Source organism: Pristiophorus japonicus, chromosome 10, assembly GCF_044704955.1.
Source record: "Pristiophorus japonicus isolate sPriJap1 chromosome 10, sPriJap1.hap1, whole genome shotgun sequence".
Classification (NCBI taxonomy): domain Eukaryota; kingdom Metazoa; phylum Chordata; class Chondrichthyes; family Pristiophoridae; genus Pristiophorus; species Pristiophorus japonicus.
Genome location: NC_091986.1, coordinates 183,800,772 through 183,824,209, shown reverse-complemented (window position 1 = coordinate 183,824,209; position 23,438 = coordinate 183,800,772). Strand labels below are relative to the sequence as shown.

At 46.5% G+C, this 23,438-nt stretch overlaps 1 protein-coding gene across 2 annotated transcripts in view; it reads right to left on the bottom strand.

Annotated features, from left to right (window-relative positions):
* LOC139275228 (mitochondrial ornithine transporter 1-like) overlaps window positions 1-23,205 on the bottom strand; it is a 51,670-nt gene extending 28,465 nt beyond the window's left edge. The window contains exon 1 of one of the 2 annotated variants that reach the window (XM_070892390.1): window positions 23,067-23,205. The gene's annotated coding sequence lies outside the window, so the exon portion shown is untranslated. Of the gene's footprint in view, window positions 1-22,191; window positions 22,482-23,066 lie in introns of those variants that run through there. The other variant, XM_070892391.1, reaches the window with a different exon arrangement.
* Between the last annotated feature and the right edge of the window lie 233 nt (window positions 23,206-23,438).

Here is a 23,438-nt window from a genome sequence, read left to right as displayed (position 1 = left end):
CTGGCGGACCGTAACGGGAGACTTCTCGTTCTCGAATACCTCCATGACCATGAGCAAATCCGCTGGCTGTGCCATTTCCATCCCGGTGGTGTATGCAGACAGCGTGAGCGCCCATCCTTGGCTGTGGGCAGAGACATTGGCATTAATCCCTTTGCTCTCAGAGAACAGCGATATGAGCGGCTTGTGATCAGTTTCAAGCTCAAACTTGAGGCCAAATAAGTACTGGTGCATTTTTTTTACCCCATAAATGCACGCCAGAGCCTCTTTTTCCAACCATGCTGTAGGCCCTTTCGGCCTTGGACAAACTCCTGGACGCATAAGCGACCGGTTGCAAAATCCCCGATTCATTAGCCTGTTGTAACACACACCCGATCCTGTATGACGATGCATCGCAAGCTAGCATTAATTGTTTACAAGAGTTGTACAGGACAATTAGTTTATTAGAACACAACAGATTTCTGGCTTTATTAAAAGGCAGCCTCTTGTGAATTCCCCCATACCTAGTCGTTTCCCTTGCGCAGTAGTGCATGTAGGGGTTCTAGCAGGGTGCTTAATCCAGGTAGGAAATTACCGAAATAGTTAAGGAATCCCAGGAACAACCGCAGCTCCATCACGTTCTGTGGTCGCGGCGCGTTCTTGATGGCCTCCGTCTTGGCGTCGGTGGGTCTGATGCCATCTGCTGCGATTCTCCTTCCCAAGAACACTTCGAGCAGGTCAACCCGAGCCCCACGCGATCCAACTGACTAAGAACCTCCTCCAGATTCAAGTGCTCCATGGTGTCCTGACCTGTAACCAATATGTCGTCTTGGAAGACCACTGTGCAAGGAACCGACTTTAGCAGGCTCTCCATGTTCCGCTGGAAGATCGCCGCAGCTGACCGAATCCCGAATGGACACCAGTTGTAGATAAACAGACCTTTGTGCGTATTGACGCAGGTGAGGCCTTTCGAAGATTCCTCCGGACCCTGCGTCATGTAGGCCGAGGTCAGGTCCAGCTTGGTGAACGTCTATCCTCCAGCCAGGGTCGCAAATAGGTCGTCTGCCTTGGGTAACGGGTACTGGTTGTGCAGCGAGAAACGATTAATTGTTACTTTATAGTCCCCACAAATTCCAACCGTGCTGTCCTCCTTGAGTACCGGGACAATCGGACTGGCCCAGTTGTTGAATTCCACTGGTGCGATGATGCCTTAACGTTGCATCCTGTCCAGCTCAATTTCTACTTTTTCACGCATCATGTACGGTACCGCCTGTGCCTCGTAGTGGATGGGGCGCTTACCGGGAACCAAATGCATCTGCACTTTCGCCCCCGAGAAGCTTCCAATGCCTGGCTCGAACAATGACGGGAACTTGCTCAGAACCTGGGTACATGAGGCATCGTCGACGAACGAAAGCGCTCGGATGTTGTCTCAGTTCCAGCGGATTTTTCGCAGCCAGCTTCTGCCTAACAATGTAGGGCCATCCCCTGGTACAATCCACAGTGGGAGTTCGTATACTGCTCCATCGTAGGAGACTTTAACTTCTGCACTGCCAATTACAGGGATTAGTTCCTTGGTACAAGTCCTTAGTTTGGTGTGAATGGGGCCGAGCTTGGGCCTGTGTGCCTTTTTGCCCCACAGCCTGTCGAAAGCCTTTTTATTCATTATGGACTGACGCCCCCGCGTCCAGCTCCAGAGATACTGGAATACCATTCAGTTCAACTTTCAACATTATTGGTGGGCATTTAGTAGTGAATGTGTGTACCCCTTACACTTCTGTCTCCTCGTTTCCAGTCTCCGATTCAGTCTGATCCACAGTAGATCGATCTTCCTCTGCAACGTGGTTGTTTGCAGGGTTTGCAGCTCACCTGCACATTCGTTGGAGGTGTCCTATTGTTCTGGAACCATTGCACGCATAGTGCTTAAAACGGCATTGATGGGGCCGATGATCACCTCCACAGCATCAACAGGGTGTTAACTGCCTCGCATTAACAATTGATGGCGGACTCTGGGTTATCCGAGGTCGTGCAGCAGCAGCCGGCGTGTACGTTCTGCCATGTATATTTCTGCTCGAGACCGACGTTACTTTATGTACAGTACTGGCCGAAACTTCTTTATTCTGCAAAATCTGCTTGGTGTGGTCGCTGGTGGACATAAATGTCTGGGCTATCGTTATGGCTTTACTTAAAGATTCGGAGTTTCTACAGTCAACAGTTTGCGAAGGATTGTCTCATGTCCAATGCCCAGTACAACAAAGTCTGAGCATTTGTTCTAGGAATCCCCCAAATTCACAATGTCCTGCGAGGCGCCTTAGTTCGGCGACGTAACTCGCCACTTCCTGGCCCTCCGATCGTTGACATGTGTAGAACAGATATCTCACCATCAAAACGCTTTCCTTAGGATTTAGGTGCTCCCGAACCAGCCTACACAATTCTTCGTAGGATTTCTCCATTGGTTTTGCCAGGGCCAGGAGATTCTTCGTGAGGCCATAGGTTTTGTCCCAGTTAGGAGGATCGCCCTTCGTTTGGAAGCGTTCGACGCCTTCCAGCTCGTTGGCCACGAAGTATTGGTCGAGTCTCTCCACGAAGGCCTCCCAATCGTCCCCTTCTGAGAACTTCTCCAGGATGCCGACTGTTCTTTGCATTTTTGCGGGGTTGTTCGTTACCTCGTCGCCAATTGGTACACCCATAATAAAGGTGGAAACTGAGTAGTGTGTACGATGAGCAAGTGTGACCTTAGCTCCTTTAATAAGATTCTAGAGTGCAGGTACCTTGTGGGTGGCCTGCTTATATACTGTGCTCCGAAGGGATGCTGGGATCCCTTGGGATTCTAACAGGTGGGCCCTCTGGTGGTCAGGTGTCATGCAAGTTACAAAGGGTTAAATACATATCATACATGGTAAAAAATATATTCATCTAACTGAAGTTAGTGTATCATTAATGTCTCAAGGAGGGAGAACGAGTTAGCATGTTAAAATTTTCATTAAATTTGGTTTCATAGGCAGTATATTTAAAATGGGTTTCAGCATAAATTCAGACTTATTGCATTTACATTATCACATGCTGGTCTATCAGTTTCTTTCAAGCATTTGCTACAACAAATACACAGTGGCAACCCATGGTTAGTATCTAAACAGATCGATTCTGTTGACGACAATGTTACAACACTAACGCACTGCCCTTGGCCTATGTCACCTCATGTCCATTGTACTGAATACATGAATGACGGCACCATGACGGAGCCTGTAAAAGGTAATATTTAAGCCAGCTATTTAAGATTTATTTTGGCCTCCATACTTACCATTCATAGGCCCCTATTTTCCACTTGCTGGATTTTTGGCATTCACGCATGTTAACATATAATTTTATTTTGTGTACGTTTGCACCAGAAAAAAAAAAGAGACACTTTAGCCAAAGAAATATTTGAATTTACCACCGCGCTCTCCGGGGGCGGAGCATCAAGACTGCGCTAAAAACTTTGTGCATGTGCGAAAAGCTGAAGTTGCCAGGGCAACCAGAGACGCTGAAGCAAGCTGAAGTCCGCTCCCCTGAAAGGACCGCTACCAAAAGGGATCAGGAAGGCCAATGGTATCTTGGCCTTTATTGCAAAGGGGATGGAGTTTAAAAGCAGGGAAGTCTTACTACAGCTATATAAAGATTTTGGTGAGGCCACACCTGGAATATTGTGTGCAGTTTTGGTTTCCATATTTACGAAAGGATATACTTGCTTTGGAGGCAGTTCAGAGAAGGTTCACTCGGTTGATTCCGGGGATGAGGGGGTTAACTTATGAGGAAAGGTTGAGTAGCTTGGGCCTCTACTCATTGGAATTCAGAAGAATGAGAGGTGATCTTATAGAGACATATAAGATTATGAAGGGTCTTGACAGGGTGGATGCAGAGAGGATGTTTCCACTGATGGGGAGACTCGAACTAGGGGGCATAATCTTAGAATAAGGGGCCGCCCATTTAAAACAGAGATGAGGAGAAATTTCTTCTCTCAAAGGGTTGTAAATCTGTGGAATTTGCTGCCTCAGAGAGCTGTGGAAGCTGTGACACTGAATAAATTTAAGACAGAAATAGACAGTTTCTTAAATCGATAAGGGGATAAGGGGTTATAGGGAGCGGGCGGGTAAGTGGAGCGGAGTCCATGATCAGATCAGCCATGATCTTATTGAATGGCGGAGCAGGCTCGAGGGGCCGTATGGTCTACTCCTACTCCTATTTCTTATGTAAAGGACCTCCCCCCCGCCACTGGCCCCACGGCCACCACTCCGCTTCCCCCCCCAATCCGGCTGGACCCGCTGCATTCCCGGGCCGAAAGGACTGTTCCCCACCGGCTGGACCTCTGCAATCCCGGGCCGAATGGCCCCCCCCCCCAGCTCCTGAACTTCCAACTCGCAGGGGGAGCGGGACTGAGGGCCCCGGATTGCAGTGGGTCCAGCCGATGGGGAGCAGTCCTTTCGGCCCGGAAATCTTCTTCCCTTGCTCCAAAGAGATCCCCGTGGAAAAAAAAAGGTATTTTATCGTGTATGCTTATTACCTCGCTCCTGTCCTCTTGTGCCCTGCGCTGATTCCTTAAGTTAACATATGGTTTTTTTTGCGGGGCTTTAGGGCAGTGCGCGCCACCGCGCTGAAAAAAATCATGGATAGCCAAAATCTATTAAGACCAGAAAAACAGCGCCCGTTCCAGTTTTGACTTGTGTCTGCGGCAGTGTTTTTTAAAACTGCTGCACATGGTCGACGCCAGTGTCCAAATGTTGGCGAAAGTTGGAAAGTGAATATTTCACACGAAAAAATGGCGCAATCATGGCGAAAATAGGGGTCTTACCACTTGTGCTTACACAAGTTCCCCTTTAAAACAGATCATCCTTTCTAATCGTTTGATTTTTCAAAATTTGTATATTGCTGGTGATGTGCATTCTTTAAAGAATTTAACAAATAACATTTATAATTGAAATTAAACAAAAAGGACTTTGATCTGTTTTTCTGTGCAACTATGTTCATAGATATTTACAAAAGCAGATAAAGCACTGGGAACTAATGTTACATCAGCAGCCCAAAAATATGGGTGAAAGTTAGCATTCACCACTCCAGAAAGGGGAGCTATGTTACATGGAGCTTACTTTCATTAAAGGACGATTGTCCACTTTTATCAAGTTTAATATATTTCCTACCTCGTATCAGTTCTAAGACCGCCCATTTCCACCATCATATCACCAGTCTCCAACCTTACCTCAACATATCTGCTGCCGAAACTCTCCTCCACGCCTTTATCACCTCTAGACTTGACTATTACAATGGCCTCCCTAGTTCCACCCTCCAGAAACTTGGTCATCCAAAACTCTGCTGCCCGTGTGCTAACTGGCACCATGTCCCACTCACCCATCTCCCCTGTGCTCGCTGACTTACCTTGGCTCCCAGTTAAGCAACAGATCAATTTTAAAATTCGCATCCTGGTTTTCAAATCCCTCCATGGTCCTCATCTCTAATCTCCTCCAGCCCTATAATCCCCCTAGAGCTCTGCACTCTGCCTATTCTGACCTTTTGAACATCACCAATTTTAAATACTCCACCATTGGTGGCTGTGCCTTCAGCTGCCTGGGTCCTAAGCTCTGGAATTCAGTCCTTAAATCTCTCAGGCTCTCCACTTCGCAAAAAGATTCTCCTTAAAACCTAGCTCTTCCACCAAGCTTTGGGTCATCTGCCCAAAAATCTCCTTTTATAGCTTGGTGTCAAAAGAAAATTTGTGAAGCACCTTGGGACGTTTTATTACATTAAAAGCACCAAATAAATACAAGTTGGTGTAATTTTGGTAATAAACTCCACCCAAGTAATCTTTCTACACGGTGGTGGATATACTGGAGATGCAGTCGGGATAATTCAGATCAGTGCTAGCAAATGGCACGTCAGGTTTAACAGGAAGATTGCAGCTAACGTGTAACTACTGCAACCAAGACCACCAGGATCAGTGCATTAGATATAATGGGGCTCAATTTTCCCCAGTGATTTGCACCATTTATTTTGGAGCAGGCTGCTCTTTTTGACCCAAGTTGAAAAACCAGAGTTTCCGCAATCAATTTGCACCAGTGTAACTCAGTTACAATTTTTTAGCCAAGTTTTTTTTTCAGCCAAAAAGGGGCGTAACCAGCCACCCACGTCAATTCTGGCCATTTAGGCAAGTTTGGCCAGCTGTGAGTTACTCCAGTTCTGCTTAGGCCAGCGTATGTGGCCTCTGTAGAAAAACCTTCCGGAGAGTTAAGCAGCACCGCCTGAAGGGCTGACTGGTCCGGTCCCGTCCCATTCTCGGTCCCCAGTTCAGAGGCACAGAGTGTCCGGGGACCTAGAATGGGATCAGCCCAGAAGAATGCGGGCTAAGAATGGGACCGGATCGGCAAGCCCTTCGGGCGGGGTTGGAGGTAAGTTGCTGCTATGTGTTTTTCAATTCTTTAAATGTGTTGGGAGCTGGCTGTATGTTTCACTTTGCAGCCTCAGCTCACATTGTGTCCCTGGTTACCATGGCAGCCCGGTCTTTTTGATGTAGATCAAGGCTGCACCCTCTTTGTTGGAGGTGCAGGTGCTGCCCATTGAGGTGCTAGCCCCTTCTCTGAGTAATGCTTTGAATGTTCCATGGTTTCCCACCGTCCGAGGCTGGGAATTGCAGTGGGGTGCAGCGAGGCATACCCAGAGCCCCACCATCCCAGGATGCAGGTCCCATTGGGATGCTGCGAGCCACACCCAGGGTGAGGAGGGGAAGGAGAGCTCGACCACGCTCTCCTGAGGTGCAGGATGTAACAGATGTGATTCAGATGATGGCAATGTGCGGAGAGCATTGACCTTACGCGATCACTCCTGGACACCATCAGTGGGATGGGTGATGAAGTATCGGGACTGTTGGGAGAAGTAACAACACTCATGAGAAATGGGAACGCTGTCCGGGAACATGAGGGCGGGAATGTTGCAGGTAGTTGACACACAGTCAGGGCACATGAGGGAGGGAATGTTGGAGTTAGCTGCTGCAATAAGGGGACATGCCCAGACCCCGCGCCCATTGACAGAATCAACTGCCACTCCAATCCCCAGACCAGCCTCTGAAGAGGCCCAAGCTGGGCCTTCCACATTACCAGCTGCCCCACCACCACCACCACACCCCCCACACTGCCCCGCTCCCACCACTCGCCCACACACCACGCCCCACCCGCCCGCCCCATACCACGCCCCGCCCCCACACCCCCCCCACACCCACACACCCCCCACACCCCATCCCCACACCACCCGCCCTCCACCCCCCCACCGCCACACTCCGAACACCCCATTCCCGCCACCACACCCCATCCCCCGCCCCCTCCCCTACAGTCCCCCCACACCCCATCCCCCGCCAGTCCCTCCCCCGCCCACGCCCCCGCCCCCCTCACACCGTATCCCCCACCCCACAACCCCCCCACCACACCCCATCCCCACCCCCACACCCCATCCCCGCCCCCACACCCCATCCCCGCCCCCACACCCCATCCCAACACCCCATCCCCCGCCCCCACACCACTCGCCCCCCCACCACACCCTCCCGCCCCCCTCCCACTACACACCCCCGCCCCCCCCACACACCACACCCCCCCGCCAGGCTTCTGATGCCTTCCACAGCCCCCCACCCACCCAGGATTGATTTGACGGGTAGTGCAGGCTTCTGATGCTTTCCGGATGCATACCAGTCTCCCCCGCCCCCACCCACCCCAGAGCTTCTTTTGCAGCCGAGCCCCGAGCCCCGGCATGGGACCGATTCTGCCGGCCGACGCTCCGACCCTCGAGCCTTGTTTGCAGACAAGGTGGTGTCGTGTCAGTTGAAAAAAAATGAAAACTTACAGAATTCCATCAAACTTCAATTTACTGCGTTATAAGGTAAACAAATGTTATCTTTATTATGCATATGTAAGTGTTCTTGACTCCCTCCAAAACTTCGCTGAAAAACAATGGTATCTTTCTGTGTGATTTTTCAGTGCGCGCTGGTTTTTCTTAACTCACCAGAAGGTTTTTCAGGAGTGATCACGTACACCGACCTCGGAGAATTTTTGGGGGGCAAACTTACATAATTGACAAAAACTGCCGCAAACACAAGGTTACGCCCCCATGACGCAAAATTAAACAAACCTAAAAAAATCATAAACTGAGTTACACTGGCGCATATTCCTTGGGGAAACTTTAATTTTTTTTAAACTTGCGCCAAAAAAAGTGGTGCGCTCCAAAAAAACAGCATTAATCACTGGGGAAAACTGAGCCCATGGAGTTCAGCCGCGGATCAGCCATGATCCCAGTGAATGGCGGAACAGGCTTGAGGGGCTGAATGGCCTACTCCTGCTACTATGTTCCATCTTTTGGACGAGACGTTAAACAGTTGCTTTAGTCAAGTGGATGTAGAACATGAGCAGGGGAATTCTCCCTGTGTCCTGGCCAATATTTCTATCACTCAACCAGCATCACGAGAAAAAGATTATCTAGTCATTATCTCATTGCTGTTCACAGATTGGCTGCTGCATTTCCCTACATTAGATTAAAACAGTGACTACATTTCAAAAGCACTTCATAGGCTGTAAAACGCTTTAGGACATCCTAAAGTCATGAAAGGCAATATATGATTGCAAGTTTGTACTTGCTTTATTCTCCATTTACAGGAATACTCTTGTTAAAAGCCAAATCTGAGTTAAGATTTCTTATATTTGCATTAATCCAGAGTTTTGTGCTCTCAATTACATTTATTGTCGAACCTTCAATCTGGTCTTGCATATTACATAACACAGCATTTGGTATTATTTATAATTGATACAATTTGATATATGGCTGTTGCTATACAATTGATATACAATTGATAAACATTGCGGCACTGGAGCTGCGCATGGATTCACTCTGGAGCATCCGCGATGCTGAGGATGTCGTGAATAGCACGTTTAGTGAGTTGGTCACACCGCAGGTAAAGGTTACACAGGCAGATAGGGAATGGGTGACCATCAGGCAGAACAGTGCAAGGAAGGTACTGCAGGGGTCCTCTGCGATCATCTCCCTCCAAAACAGATACATCGCTTTGGGTACTGTTGGGGGAGATGACTCATCAGGGGAAGGCAGCAGCAGCCAAGTCCATCGTACCGTGGGTGGCTCTGCTTTACAGGAGGGCAGGAAAAAGAGTGGGAGAACTATAGTGATAGTGGCTTCTATTGTAAGGGGAATAGATAGGCGTTTCTGCGGCCGCAAACGAGACTCCAGGATGGTATGTTGCCTCCCTGGTGCAAGGGTCAAAGATGTCTCGGAGTGGCTGCACTGCATTCTGGAGGGGGAGGGGGAACAGCCAGCTGCCGTGGTACATATAGGTACCAACGATATAGGTAAAAAACGGGATGAGGTCCTACAAACTGAATTTAGGGAGCTAGGAGTTAAAATAAAAAGTAGGACCTCAAAAAGGTAGTAATCTCAGGATTGCTACCAGTGCCACGTGCTAGTCAGAGTAGGAATTGCAGGATAGCTCAGATGAATAAATGGCTTGAGGAGTGGTGCAGGAGGGAGGGATTCAAATTCCTGGGACATTGGAACCGGTTTTGGGGGAGGTGGGACCAGTACAAACCGGATGGACTGGAACCAATGCCCTAGGCGGAGTGTTTGCTAGTGCTGTTGGGGAGGGTTTAAAATTAAAAAGGCAGGCGGGTGGGAATCTATGCAGGGAGGCAGAGGGAATTAAAAAGGGGGCAGAAGCAAAAGATAGGAAGGAGAAAAGCAAAAGGCAGAGAAATCAAGGGCAAAAATCAAAAAGGGCCACATTACAACATAATTCTAAAAGGACAAAGAGTGTTCAAAAAACAAGCCTGAAGACTCTGTGCCTCAAAGTGAAGAGCATTCGTAATAAGGTGGACGAATTGACTGCGCAGATAGCTGTTAACGGATATGATGTAATTGGGATTACGGAGACATGGCTCCAAGGTAACCAAGGCTGGGAACTCAACATCCAGGGGTATTCAATATTCAGGAAGGACGGACAGGAAGAAAAAGAAGGTGGGGTAGCGTTACTGGTTAAAGAGGAGATTAACGCAATAGTGAGGAAGGACATTAGCGTAGATGATGCGGAATCTATATAGGTAGAGCTGCGAAACACCAAAGAGCAGAAAACGTTAGTGGGAGTTGTGTACAAACCAAACAGTAGTAGGGAGGTTGGGGATGGCATCAAACAGGAAATTAGGGGCGCGTGCAATAAGGGTACAGCAGTTATCATGGGTGACTTTAATCTGCATATTGATTGGGCTAACCAAACTGGTAGCAATGCTGTGGAGGAGGATTTCCTGGAGTGGTTTTCTAGACCAATATGTCGAGGAACCAACGAGAGAGCAAGCCATCCTAGACTGGGTCTTGTGTAACGAGAGAGGATTAATTAGCAATCTGGTCGATTGGGGAAGAGTGACCATAAATATAGTAGAATTCTTCATTAAGATGGAGAGTGACACAGTTGATTCAAAGACTAGGGTCCTGAACTTAAAGAAAGGAAACTTCGACGGTATGAGACGTGAATTGCCTAGAATAGTCTGGAGAATGATACTTAAAGGGTTGATGGTAGATAGGCAATGGCAGACATTTAAATATCGCATGGATGAACTACAACAGTTGTACATCCCTGTGTGGCGTAAGAATAAAAAAAGGGAAGGTGGCTCAACCGTGGCCAACAAGGGAAATTAGGGAAAGTGTTAAATCCAAGGAGGAGGCATATAAATTGGCTAGAAAAAGCAGCAAACCTGAGGACGGTGAGAAATTTAGAATTCAGAGGAGGACTAAGGGTTTAATTAAGAGGGGGAAAATAGAGTATGAGAGTAAACTTGCAGGGAACATAAAAACTGACTGCAAAAGCTTCTACAGATATGTGAAGAGAAAAAGATTAGTGAAGACTAATGTAGGTTCCTTGCAGTCAGAATCAGGGGAATTCATAATGGGGAACAGGGAAATGGCAGACCAATTGAACAAATACTTTGGTTTTGTCTTCACGAAGGAAGACACGAATAACCTCCCGAAAATACTAGGGGGCTGAGGGTCTAGCAAGAAGGGGGAAACTGAGAGAAATCCTTATTAGTCAGGAAATGGTGTTAGGGTATTGAAGGGACTGAAGGCCAATAAATTCCCAGGGCCTGATAGTCTGCATCCCAGAGTACTTAAGGAAGTGGCCCTAGAAATAGTAGATGCATTGGTGGTCATTTTCCAACATTCCATTGACTCTGGATCAGTTCCTATGATTGGAGAGCAGCTAATGTCACCCCACTTTTAAAAAAAAAAGGAGGGAGAGAAAACACAGAATTATAGACCATTAGCCTGACATTGGTGGTGGGGAAAATGCTGGAATCAATTATTAAAGATGTAATAGCAGCACATTTGGAAAGCAGCGACAGGATCGGTCCAGGTCAGCATGGATTTATGAAAGGGAAATCATGCTTGACAAATCTTCAAGTTTTTTGAGGATGTATCTAGTAGAGTGGATAAGGGAGAACCAGTGGATGTGGTGTATTTGGACTTTCAAAAGGCTTTTGAAAAGGTCCAACACAAGTGATCAGTGTGCAAAATTAAGGCACATGATATTGGGGGCATTGCATTGACGTGGATAGAGAACTGGTTGGCAGAGAGGAAGCAAAGAGTGGGAACAAACAGGTCCTTTTCAGAATGGCAGGCAGTGACTAGTGGGGTGCCACAGGGTTCAGTGCTGGGGCACCAGCTATTTACAATATATATTAATGTTTTAGATGAAGGAATTGATTGTAATATCTCCAAGTTTGCAGATGACACTAAGCTGGGTGGCAGTTCGAGCTGCGAGGAGGATGCTAGGAGGCTGCAAGGGGACTTGGACAGGTTAGGAGAATGGGCAGATGCAGTATAATGTGGTGAGTTTGAGGTTATCCACTTTGGTGGCAAAAACAGGAAGGCAGATTATCTGAATGGTGATAGATTAGTAAAAGGGGAGGTGCAACGAGACCTGGGTGTCATGGTACATCAGTCATTGAAGGTAGGCATGCAGGTACAGCAGGCAGTAAAGAAAGCAAATGGCATGCTGGCCTTTATAGCGAAGGGATTTGAGTATAGGAGCAGGGAGGTCTTACTGCAGTTGTACAGGGCCTTGGTGAGACCACACCTTGAGTATTTGGTGCAGTTTTGGTCTCCTAATCTGAGGAAGGACATTCTTGCTATTGAGGGAGTGCAGCAAAGGTTCACCAGGCTGATTCCCAGGATGGCAGGACTGACATATGAAGAAAGACTGGATCGACTAGGCTTATATTCATTGGAATTTAGAAGAATGAGAGGGGATCTCATAGAAACATATAAAGTTCTGACGGGATTGGACAGGTTAGATGCAGGAAGAATGTTCCCGATGTTGGGGAAGTCCAGAACCAGGGGTCACAATCTAAGGATAAGGGGTAAGCCATTTAGGACCGAGATGAGGAGAAACTTCTTCACTCAGAGAATTGTGAACCTGTGGAATTCTCTACCACAGAAAGTGGTTGAGGCCAGTTCGTTAGATATATTCAAAAGGGAGTTAGATGTGGCCCTTACGGCTAAAGGGATCAAGGGGTATGGAGAGAAAGCAGGAAAGGGGTACTGAGGAAATGATCAGCCATGATCTTATTGAATGGTGGTGCAGGCTCGAAGGGCCGAATGGCCTACTCCTGCATCTACTTTCTATGTTTGTGTTGTGATGCCATTTAGCGCAACTCTTCCCAACGACACGATGAAGTGTTTTGGACCCATACAACAATGTCTATCTGTCTGTGTCCTTACATTGATACAATGCTTAATATGCACTGTTTGGCCAAGAACGTCACCCACCACCTTATCCTCTGACAAAGACAAAGTTTTAAATTGCAAATTAGGTAAGTAATAGCCTTATGCACTCAGTTACATTGGATTTCTGTATCAGTCAGCTTTGTGGTTACTTTTCTAGCTTGACAACTTCCAACTAATTTGAAATAATGCTCATCTTGTGTGATGCAAGGATAATTTGTATTTTAGTTTAAGAAGCTCGCCTGGTATATCCGTTGACTGTGTTTGCTAACTTTAGCATCCAGCTTTGCTCTTAAAGCTTATTATCCTGCTGAAAAAAGGAAAATATACAAGGACCCAAATGGGTGAAATGGCTTCAAAAGGATCTTTAAGTATTCTTCCAAAGCTTTGGATTGGAACTTACACATTTTTTAGTTAATATTAAATTTAGAAGTTGCGCCATTTCCTGGCGCTCGTTTATGCTGAATTCCGCTGGTATAGGCTGTTTTTTTTATGTCATGCTAATAACACTGGCAGGAAATTTCAGCAGAAGTACTTGACAGATGGATCGGTGTAGGAACCGACATAAATTGTGACATAACTTTCAGATTAAGCTTTTTGAAGAGATTCCGGGCCAGTGACACAACTGACTTATTCTTTCATGTTTATCTATTTCAGTATTTTTCATACCTAGTGCGGCAGCGGTTCATACAGATGGCTCTTAGAAATTTCAGCAGTGTTATACAGCACAGATTAAACACTATTATTTTTGGCTTGGCGACCTCAATATCTATGGACGCAAATATTTTCAAAAGAATATTGTAGTAGTGGTGGGAACAAAGAAATGGCAGACCAATTGAACAAGTACTTTGGTTCAGTATTCACTAAGAAGGACACAAACAACCTTCCGGATATAAAAGGGGTCAGAGGGTCTAGTAAGGAGGAGGAACTGAGGGAAATCCTTATTAGTCGGGAAATTGTGATGGGGAAATTGATGGGATTGAAGGCCGATGAATCCCCAGGGCCTGATGGACTGCATCCCAGAGTACTTAAGGAGGTGGCCTTGGAAATAGCGGATGCATTGACAGTCATTTTCCAACATTCAATTGACTCTGGATCAGTTCCTATCGAGTGGAGGGTAGCCAATGTAACCCCACTTTTTAAAAAAGGAGGGAGAGAGAAAACAGGGAATTATAGACCGGTCAGCCTGACCTCAGTAGTGGGTAAAATGATGGAATCAATTATTAAGGATGTCATAGCAGCGCATTTGGAAAGAGGTGACATGATAGGTCCAAGTCAGCATGGATTTGTGAAAGGGAAATCATGCTTGACAAATCTTCTGGAATTTTTTGAGGATGTTTCCAGTAGAGTGGACAAGGGAGAACCAGTTGATGTGGTATATTTGGACTTTCAGAAGGCTTTCGACAAGGTCCCACACAAGAGATTAATGTGCAAAGTTAAAGCACATGGGATTGGGGGTAGTGTGCTGACATGGATTGAGAACTGGTTGTCAGACAGGAAGCAAAAAGTAGGAGTACTTTTCAGAATGGCAGGCAATGACTAGTGGGGTACCGCACGGTTCTGTGCTGGGGCCCCAGCTGTTTACACTGTACATTAATGATTTAGACGAGGGGATTAAATGTTGTATCTCCAAATTTGCAGATGACACTAAGTTGGGTGGCAGTGTGAGCTGCGAGGAGGATGCTATGAGTCTGCAGAGTGACTTGGATAGGTTAGGTGAGTGGGCAAATGCATGGCAGATGAAGTATAATGTGGATAAATGTGAGGTTATCCACTTTGGTGGTAAAAACAGAGAGACAGACTATTATCTGAATGGTGACAGATTAGGAAAAGGGGAGGTGCAACGAGACCTGGTGTCATGGTACATCAGTCATTGAAGGTTGGCATGCAGGTACAGCAGGCGGTTAAGAAAGCAAATGGCATGTTGGCCTTCATAGCGAGGGAATTTGAGTACAGGGGCAGGGAGGTGTTGCTACAGTTGTACAGGGCCTTGGTGAGGCCACACCTGGAATATCGTGTACAGTTTTGGTCTCCTAACTTGAGGAAGGACATTCTTGCTATTGAGGGAGTGCAGCGAACGTTCACCAGACTGATTCCCAGGATGGCGGGACTGACCTATCAAGAAAGACTGGATCAACTGGGCTTGTATTCACTGGAGTTCAGAAGAATGAGAGGGGACCTCATAGAAACGTTTAAAATTCTGATGGGTTCAAACAGGTTAGATGCAGGAAGAATGTTCCCAATGTTGGGGAAGTCCAGAACCAGGGGTCACAGTCTAAGGATAAGGGGTAAGCCATTTAGGACCGAGATGAGGAGAAACTTCTTCATCCAGAGAGTAGTGAACCTGTGGAATTCTCTACCACAGAAAGTTGTTGAGGCCAATTCACTAAATATATTCAAAAAGGAGTTAGTTGAAGTCCTTACTACTCGGGGGATCAAGGGGTATGGCGAGAAAGCAGGAATGGGGTACTGAAGTTGCATGTTCAGCCATGAACTCATTGAATGGCGGTGCAGGCTAGAAGAGCCGAATGGCTTACTCCTGCGTGGTAAGGACTCCCAAGGTTCACTGAGAAAATAGATTAGCTGGTGCAGTGGTGAGCAATTTAACGCAAGGCCTCAGCTTCAATACCTGCTCTGCTCGGAGTAGTCCTTTCAGCCAGTGGGATGATAGCAATTTGCCTCAGTAGGCTCAAGCAAAAGGAGATGTTACATGTACAGGTCGAACTGGTATTTGCCAGTGTTTATGCACCACACGCGACTCCTCCATCTCACTCTTTCTCCCTTATGTACTTATCTAGCTTCCCCTTAATTGCATCTATGCTATTCGCCTCAACTAATCCATGTGGTAGCAGATTCTACATTCTAGGTAAAGAAATTTCCAGGACTTATCTATCCTAATCTTGCTGTGTAACCAGGCCCATGTAACTTGAGTTTACGTGCCCATTCATGTGCACGTTTTGGCTGCCGCTCCAAACCCATCACTCTATTCCCCCTTTACCCTTCCTAGACCACTCTCTCAAGTCGTCATGCCTCCTTTCATTTCTCCCCTCTAGAGTACTCTGTCTGTCCAAATCTCTACCCAAAACCTTCAGCACTCCTCGACCTTCCAACTCACCTGCCGCTGTCCCAGGCTCGACTCCCTCTGTTCCTCTCTTGACATCCTTCAAAGGGCCCATTCGAGACACTCGTTGCTTCCTTCTTACGAGCAGCAAACCCAATTGCCCCACCTCACTCGCTCACCGACCTTCCCGCCCAGCATGCCCGCTGGAGGATAATCTTTACAACCTTCCTTCCCATCCCACTCACCCCTCTCAATGCTGACCCTGTGGACTCTTCCAGCGGATCAGTTGTCACTGCCCCTCTACAATTCCCGCCAGAATGCCCCTTCAATTGTGAACAAGGCCCTTGCCATCTATGAGCTTATTGCGGAAGATTGCATCAACATCATGGCGTTGACCGAAACCTTGTTGAGGGGTGATGACACCGCCTCCTTTAATGAAGCCTCTCCTTCTTGCTATACCTTCCACCACATGCCCTGCCCAAACTACCGCCGTAGCAGTGTGGCTCTCATCACCAAATCACATCTTGGTCTGTCCCCATACTCCACTGAGCATCTCACCTTTTTCCACTACCACACCTCATTTAAAATGCTCCTTCTCCACCGCCCACCCAAGTACCATGCCAAATTTCTCATCGAGATATCTTCACTGCTTTCCTCCTTTAGCACCAAGCGACTTCTCATCCTCGGTGATTTCAACCTCCATCTTCATCCATGCCTTTGTTACCTCTAGACTTGACTATTCCAATGTTCTCCTGGCTGGCCTCCCATCCTACATAAACTTGAGCTCATCCAAAACTCTGCTGCCCATATCCATTCATCCAGTACCCCTGTGCTCATTGATCTACATTGGCTTCCAGTCCAGCAATGCCTCAATTTTAAAAGTCTCATCCTGGTTTACAAATCCCTCCAACCCTACAACGAATGTTACCGTTAATTTTTTTTGGGGGTGCGCAGCCTGTTCAAAACTCCACGCATGCGTGTTTGTTCCTATTGAAAAGCCAGCTGCGCGGGAGGTCCAGAGAGCTGCGCAGCTTAAAGGAAATATTGTCTACAACCCTCCGATCTCTGCGCTCCTCCAATTCTGACCTCTTGCGCATGCCCGCAACATTCTTGTCTTGACAATGAACACTGGAACCATTTTAATCAGTTATTGAGCCCTGCTCATGAGTGCTGGGTGGTTGCTAGGTAACCTTTGTCAAACCGTGAGGATGCTCTGTTTACCCACCATCATGCCTTGTAAAAGTGGTTAGCTTGCAGCTCACGACATATATAGACTCTAACCACGAAGTAATAACTATGAAATTTTTAAAAACACAGAAGCTATATTTCAGATTCATGAATGCAACTCCAAATACACACGCATATCACAATTCAATTAAAAACCTTGCTGGCAGCCTAGCCACTTCTTCATTGTCAGAAGAATCCCCATGTGCCACAGTTTACAATGTCAATCTATAATAGAATTTATTTCTCGAATCCAATGCTAACAGACTGAAGTTCCTTCCCGGCATACCTTGCAACATTTCAATGACAGGAGCAACCAGGGTTCCATTGAGAACGTGGATTGAGGGCAATAAAGATATTAACAGCACTGCTCGATTTCTTTCCCATTTAGTATTCTTTAAAGTGGGAGATCACAGGTCGTGGCAGCAGAGCAAAGTCCATGATAGAGTCACCACACTTCTTAGTGGGGAAAAGTGCGTTCTCCGTTTTAGGAAAACAAACTCCACAGCTAGATTTATATTTATGTAGTGTCCATCATATCCTCAGGATATCCGAGAGCAATATCCGAGAGCAATTCACAGCCAAATAATTACTTTTGAAGTATAGTGACTGTTGCATTGCAAACACAGCAGCCAATATGCAAACAGCAAGGCCCCAAACAGTAAATGACCAGATTATCGGTTTTGGTGGTACTAGTCGATAGGAGTGTTGAACACCGCCACCAGATGGGCGGGCAGATTATCAACTTGCCATAAAGATAAAAGGGGAAAATAATCGCTAACACATTAATGGCACAGAAGCTGCTGACTGCACTAAAATGGAGTTCCTTTTATGGCCCGTAATTTGTGGGCCCTGGGGCTATGCACGTTCCAGGTTTTTGTGCGCAAGGCGCATGTGCAAAAACCCAGAACTTGCAATCGGTCAAGAATCTTCTTGACAGATCATCTGCATTCCCGGAAAAAGGGTATCCGTGGGCCGAAGTTGGGCTATTTACCCAACTTCTGCCCAACGAATGTCTGTGAAATTCTCACCCCTGGTAAATGCAGGCATAAGGTCTGCTTTTACCAGCACAAGAGTTTTTGAAAAAAAATATTTTCATGTTTTTTTTTATCATTTAAAGGTTAAAAAACTTGTACGAGGTGGTTATTTTTAGCCCCTTTAAAACATTAACATTTATTTTTCAAAATATAAAATTTGTGTTTTAAATATCGAATTAAATGGCATTTTAATTAATTTTAAATCTGTAATTTAAAAAAAATAATTATTTGATGTGTACATGTATTTTTGGGGGTATTCCCATTCATGCTTATGAGGATTCCGTATGTACGGAATAGGGATTCCCTTCTGTCATTCATTGGGCTGGCCCATGTGATTCCAGGGGTGCTTGCGAACCGCCTGCGCCCCTGGGATATGTGGGCCTCTACCTGCGGGTACCCAGACAGGCCCAGGACAACAAGTCTCCGGACCTCCCGGACCACCAGGTATGTGCACATTTTATTTGCGGATCGGAGGCATTTCCCCGTGGAAAGCCTCCGACCCCAAGTTCAGGGAATTCATTTTTTAGCGAGGGACCTCAGGTCTTTATTTTAGCTGACACTTTAGTGCAAGAGAACAAGCGCTGCATTGTTGGTGGTGTTCAACACTCCTCTATCAACCAGTACCAGCAAAACCATCATAGGATGAGTGGCACTGTGCCCAGGAGTTATCTGCTTTTATGCCACTGTTGCATTCTGAGAAAGCTCGACCCATGTGAACATGGAACGGCCTATTTAGCCCCTCGAGTCTGTTCCGCCATTCAATGAGATCATGGCAGATTTGCCACCTAGCTCCATATACCCAGCCGCCTTTGCCCCATCCCTCTCAATAACTTTGGTTAACAAAAATCTATCGATCTCAGATTTAAAATTAACCATTGATCTAGCATCAATTGCCATTTGTGGAAGAGTTCCAAACTTCTACTATCCTGTGTGTGTAGAAGTGTTTCCTAATTTCACTCCTGAAAGGTCTTTAGACTATGCCCTCTAGTCCTAGACTCCCAACCAGCAGAAATAATTTCTCTCGATCTACCCTATCTGTTCCCCTTAATTTCTTGAAAACTTCAATCAAATCACCCCTTTACAGTCTAAATTCCAGGGAATACAACCCTAGTTTGTGTAATTTCTCCTCGCAACTTAACCACTGGAGTCCGGGTCATCATAGGCAGTCCCTCGGAATTGAGGAAGACTTGCTTCCACTCTTAAAATGAATCCTTAGGTGGCTGAACAGATACAAGAACCACAGTCCCTGCCACAGGTGGGACAGATTAGTCGTTGAGGGTAAGGGAGGGTGGGACCGGTTTGCCGCACACTCTTTCTGCTGCCTGCGCTTGATTTCTGCATGCTCTCGGCGATGAGGCTCGAGGTGCTCAGCGCCCTTCCGGATGCACTTCCTCCACTTAGGGTGGCCTTTGGAGGGTGTCCTTGTAACGTTTCCTCTGAACACCTTTGGCTCGTTTGCCGTGAAGGAGTTCCGAGTAGAGTGCTTGCTTTGGGAGTCTCATGTCTGGCATTCTGGTAAACCTACGCTGCGCTCCCTCAGAGGCCAATATATCATACCTAACGTGTGGTGCCAAGAACTGCTCACAGTACCCCAGGTTTGGTCTAATCAGGGCTTTGTATAGCTGTAGCATAATTTCTGCCTCCTTATATTCTGGTCCTCTAGATATAAAAGCCAGCATTCCATTCGCCTTTTTGATTATTTTCTGTACCTGTTCATGACATTTTAATGATCTATGTACCTGGAGCCTCCCACCACCAAAGTCTCTTTGAACCACCACTGCGTTTAGCCTTTCACCATTTAGAAAAAGGTCCAAAGTGGATGGCCTCACATTTGCCAACAATGAAATCCATTTGCCACAGTTTTGCCCGTTCACAATCTATCAATATGTATTTGTAATTTTATGCTTTCATTTAGCATTTGGACTGACCTACCCCACTCCACTAGTGCTACTTTCATTCCACCCCTATATTTTTCTATCCCCCCTACCCCCGCTCACATAAGAACAACTTGTATTTATATAGCACCTTTAACATAGTGAAAGGTCCCATGGCACTTCACAGGAGTATTGAGAGATAAAAAAATTTGACACAGAGCCACACAAGTAAAAATTAGCGCAGGTGACCAAAAGCTTGGTCAACTAGGCATGTTTTAAAGAGTGTCTTAAAGGAGGAATAAGAGGTAGAAAAAAAGACAGACTTGTATTTATATAGCACCTTTCACGACCAGACATCTCAAAGCGCTTTACAGCCAATGAAGTACTTTTTGGAGTGTAGTCATTGTTGTGATGTGAAAAACATGGCAGCCAACTTGTGCACAGCAAACTCTCACAAACAGCAATGGGATAATGACCAAATAATCTGTTTTTGTTGTGTTGATTTAGGGATAAATATTGGCCAGGACACCGGGGATAACTCCCCTGTTCTTCTTCAAAATAGTGCCATGGGATCTTTTACATTCATCCGAGAGGACAGACGGAGCCTCGATTTAATGTCTCATCTGAAAAATGGCAACTCCGACAGTGCAGCACTCCATCGACACTGCACCGGAGTGTCAGCCTAGATTTATGTACTCAAATTCCTAGAGTTCCAGAGTTTGGGGCCTGGGCAACAGAAGACACAACCAGCAATGGTGACGCGATTATAATCAGGCATTCTCAAGAGGGCAGAATTAGAGGAGTGCAGACATCTCGGGGGGGGGGGGGGGGGGGGGCTGGAGGAGATTACAGAGATAGGGAGGGGCAAGGCCATTGAGGGATTTGAAAATAAGATGAGAATTTTGAAATCGAGGCATTGCTTAACCGGAAGCCAATGTAGGTCAGCGAGCACAGGGGTGATGGGTGAGCGGGACTTAGTGCGAATTAGGACACGTCAGCCGAGTTTTGGATCACCACTCGTTTATGTCGGGTAAAATGTGGGAGGCCAGCCAGGAGTGCATTGAAATAATCAAGGCTAGAGATAACAAAGGCATGGATGAGGACTTCAGCAGTAGATGAGCTGAGGCAACGGCGGAGACAGGCGATGTTACAAAAGGTGGAAATAGGCGGTCTTAGTTATGCTGCGGATATGTGGTCGAAAGCTCATTGCAGGGTCAACTATGACACCAAGGTTGCGAACAGTCTGGTTCAGCCTCAGACAGAAGTTGGGGAGATGGCTGGAATCAGTGGCTAGGGAACAGAGTTTGTGGCAGGGACCGAAAACAATGGCTTTGGTCTTCCCAATATTCATTTGGAGAAAATTTCTGCTCATCCAGAACTGGACGTCGGATAAGCAGTCTGACAATTTAGAAGTCGTGGAGTGGTCGTGAGAAGTGGGAGTGAGGTAGAGCTGGGTGTTATCAGGGTACATGTGGAAACTGACGTTGTGTTTTCAGATGATGTCACCAAGGGGCAACATGTAGATGAGAAATAGATGGGGACGAAGGATAGATCTTTGGGGGACACCAGAGGCAACGATGCGGGGGCGGGAAGCGAAGCCATTGCAGGTGATTCTCTGACTATGATGCGATCCTCAGGAAGATAGATAAGAATGGAACCAGGCAAGTGCAATCCCACCCAGCTGGATGATCGTGGGGAGATGTTGGAAGAGAATAGGAGTAGTCCTACTCAGAATGCATCCTTATGGGAGGTGGAGGTGGAGGAGGAGGAGGAACAGCAACACATGGAGGCAAGGAGAATAAGGCAACAAGCAGAAGACAATTGCAGTGTCAGGGACACCTTCCTCCAGAAGAGAATGTCACCCTAGGCTACTCCTGGGCAACTTCTACTGGTTACTTTTAAGTGCTGGTGTTCCAGGCTAACTGCCCATGGAGCATCTCCTAGAATGCTCGCTACTCCCAGAGTCATACAGACCGAAAGATCTGAGGGACTTCAACTCTCCAGCCAGAGCCTGCGTGGAACAGTGGCAAGGGAAGGTGTAGCGACACGACATGACACGACACGACTCCTTTCAGAATTTTAGCATTTAACCCCCGACCGTTTGGCAACAGATCACATACTTTACAACGTCTACAGCTCAAATTGCAGATTTCATTGCAAGTAATTAGTATGAAAGTCCGCCTTTAAAAATAAATGCATATCCATTTAGAAAAATAATGCAATAGAAAATCATTACCACCACTTCCTTGTGAATCTCTGGCAGTCAGAACATCATGAATGCAGCCAGCCAGCACTGATGAGAAGGAGCTCATTAACACGTGTCCGGCTCACATGTACAGAATGCCCTTTGATCCACAAACTGAAGCTGCAACCGGTCACTGGCCTCTCCACTCCGCTCAAAAGCTGCAACCGGTCACTGGCCTCTCGCTCCGCTCAAATCCCACTCGCGCCTCTTTAATTCGTTGGAACGTCTGCCAACTCCATGAAATCCCAAAGGTTGCATCAGAGCAGCGCTCTCTGCAAACTTCCGGCTCTGCTCCGCCCCCGCACTTACATCACGTCCAGTCAAATCAATGAAAGAAAAACTTTCAGGGTTCAGAGAGGGCAGGGTGCCGGCTCCCTCTGGGACCAATAATCAGACTGACTCCCTCCGCACATACCCTCACATCGACTGCACAAGAATGCAAATGCTGCCAATTTATAATGGTTGATCTACATTAAAAAAAATATAGTAATACTTAAAGTTGCATTTTACTTTTATTTGCAAAAAAAACCCCGCCTATTGTTGATGCATTAATCTGTGGTGGTCCGTGGTGGTGCATGTATAAGCCTTTTCACGTTTTTAAAACAAAGTGCACAAGGTATCAATGGGAAATACCCTGGCGTTAGGCTCGGAAAGTTGCGCCAGGCTGAGATTCCGCGCCGGGCTCGTGCACATTTAAGGAAGCGAGATATTAATAGATCAAGCTCTGGGTTTTATTGCTTTATGTAAATATTGTGTTGGAGTAAACATTTAAAAAGGAACCGCGAAAAAAAAATATTTCCACCGTGAGGTTTCAAAAGCTGACAATAAATAAATAAATGGGTCGGAGATAATCGGCTTCCACTTACAGTTACGTGTCCTTCGAGCTGCTGTAGAGGTCTTGGCTTCTGGTTATTTATTGCTTTTTTTGCTTAGATTTAATTTAAGAATTGAAGTGAAAAGATTGTGTGCCCAGAACATGTTGTTTTACCACATCACTGCCATCTCGCTGCTGGGAGGAGGCGGTTCCTCAGTTCCCAGCCAATCACCTGCCTTCAATTGCAAAGGGTTGTGAAACTGATTGAGCATGGTACACAACATCTGTTTTATTTGATGTCTTTCCTAAGATTGGAAACTTACAATTCAGGGAAGCGTGCGTGTGAATTTGACTTCGACAAATCTATTGGCCTTCTCTAGTTTCTCTTGCCACAATTTACTGGATTCCTCCCTATGTTTATTTG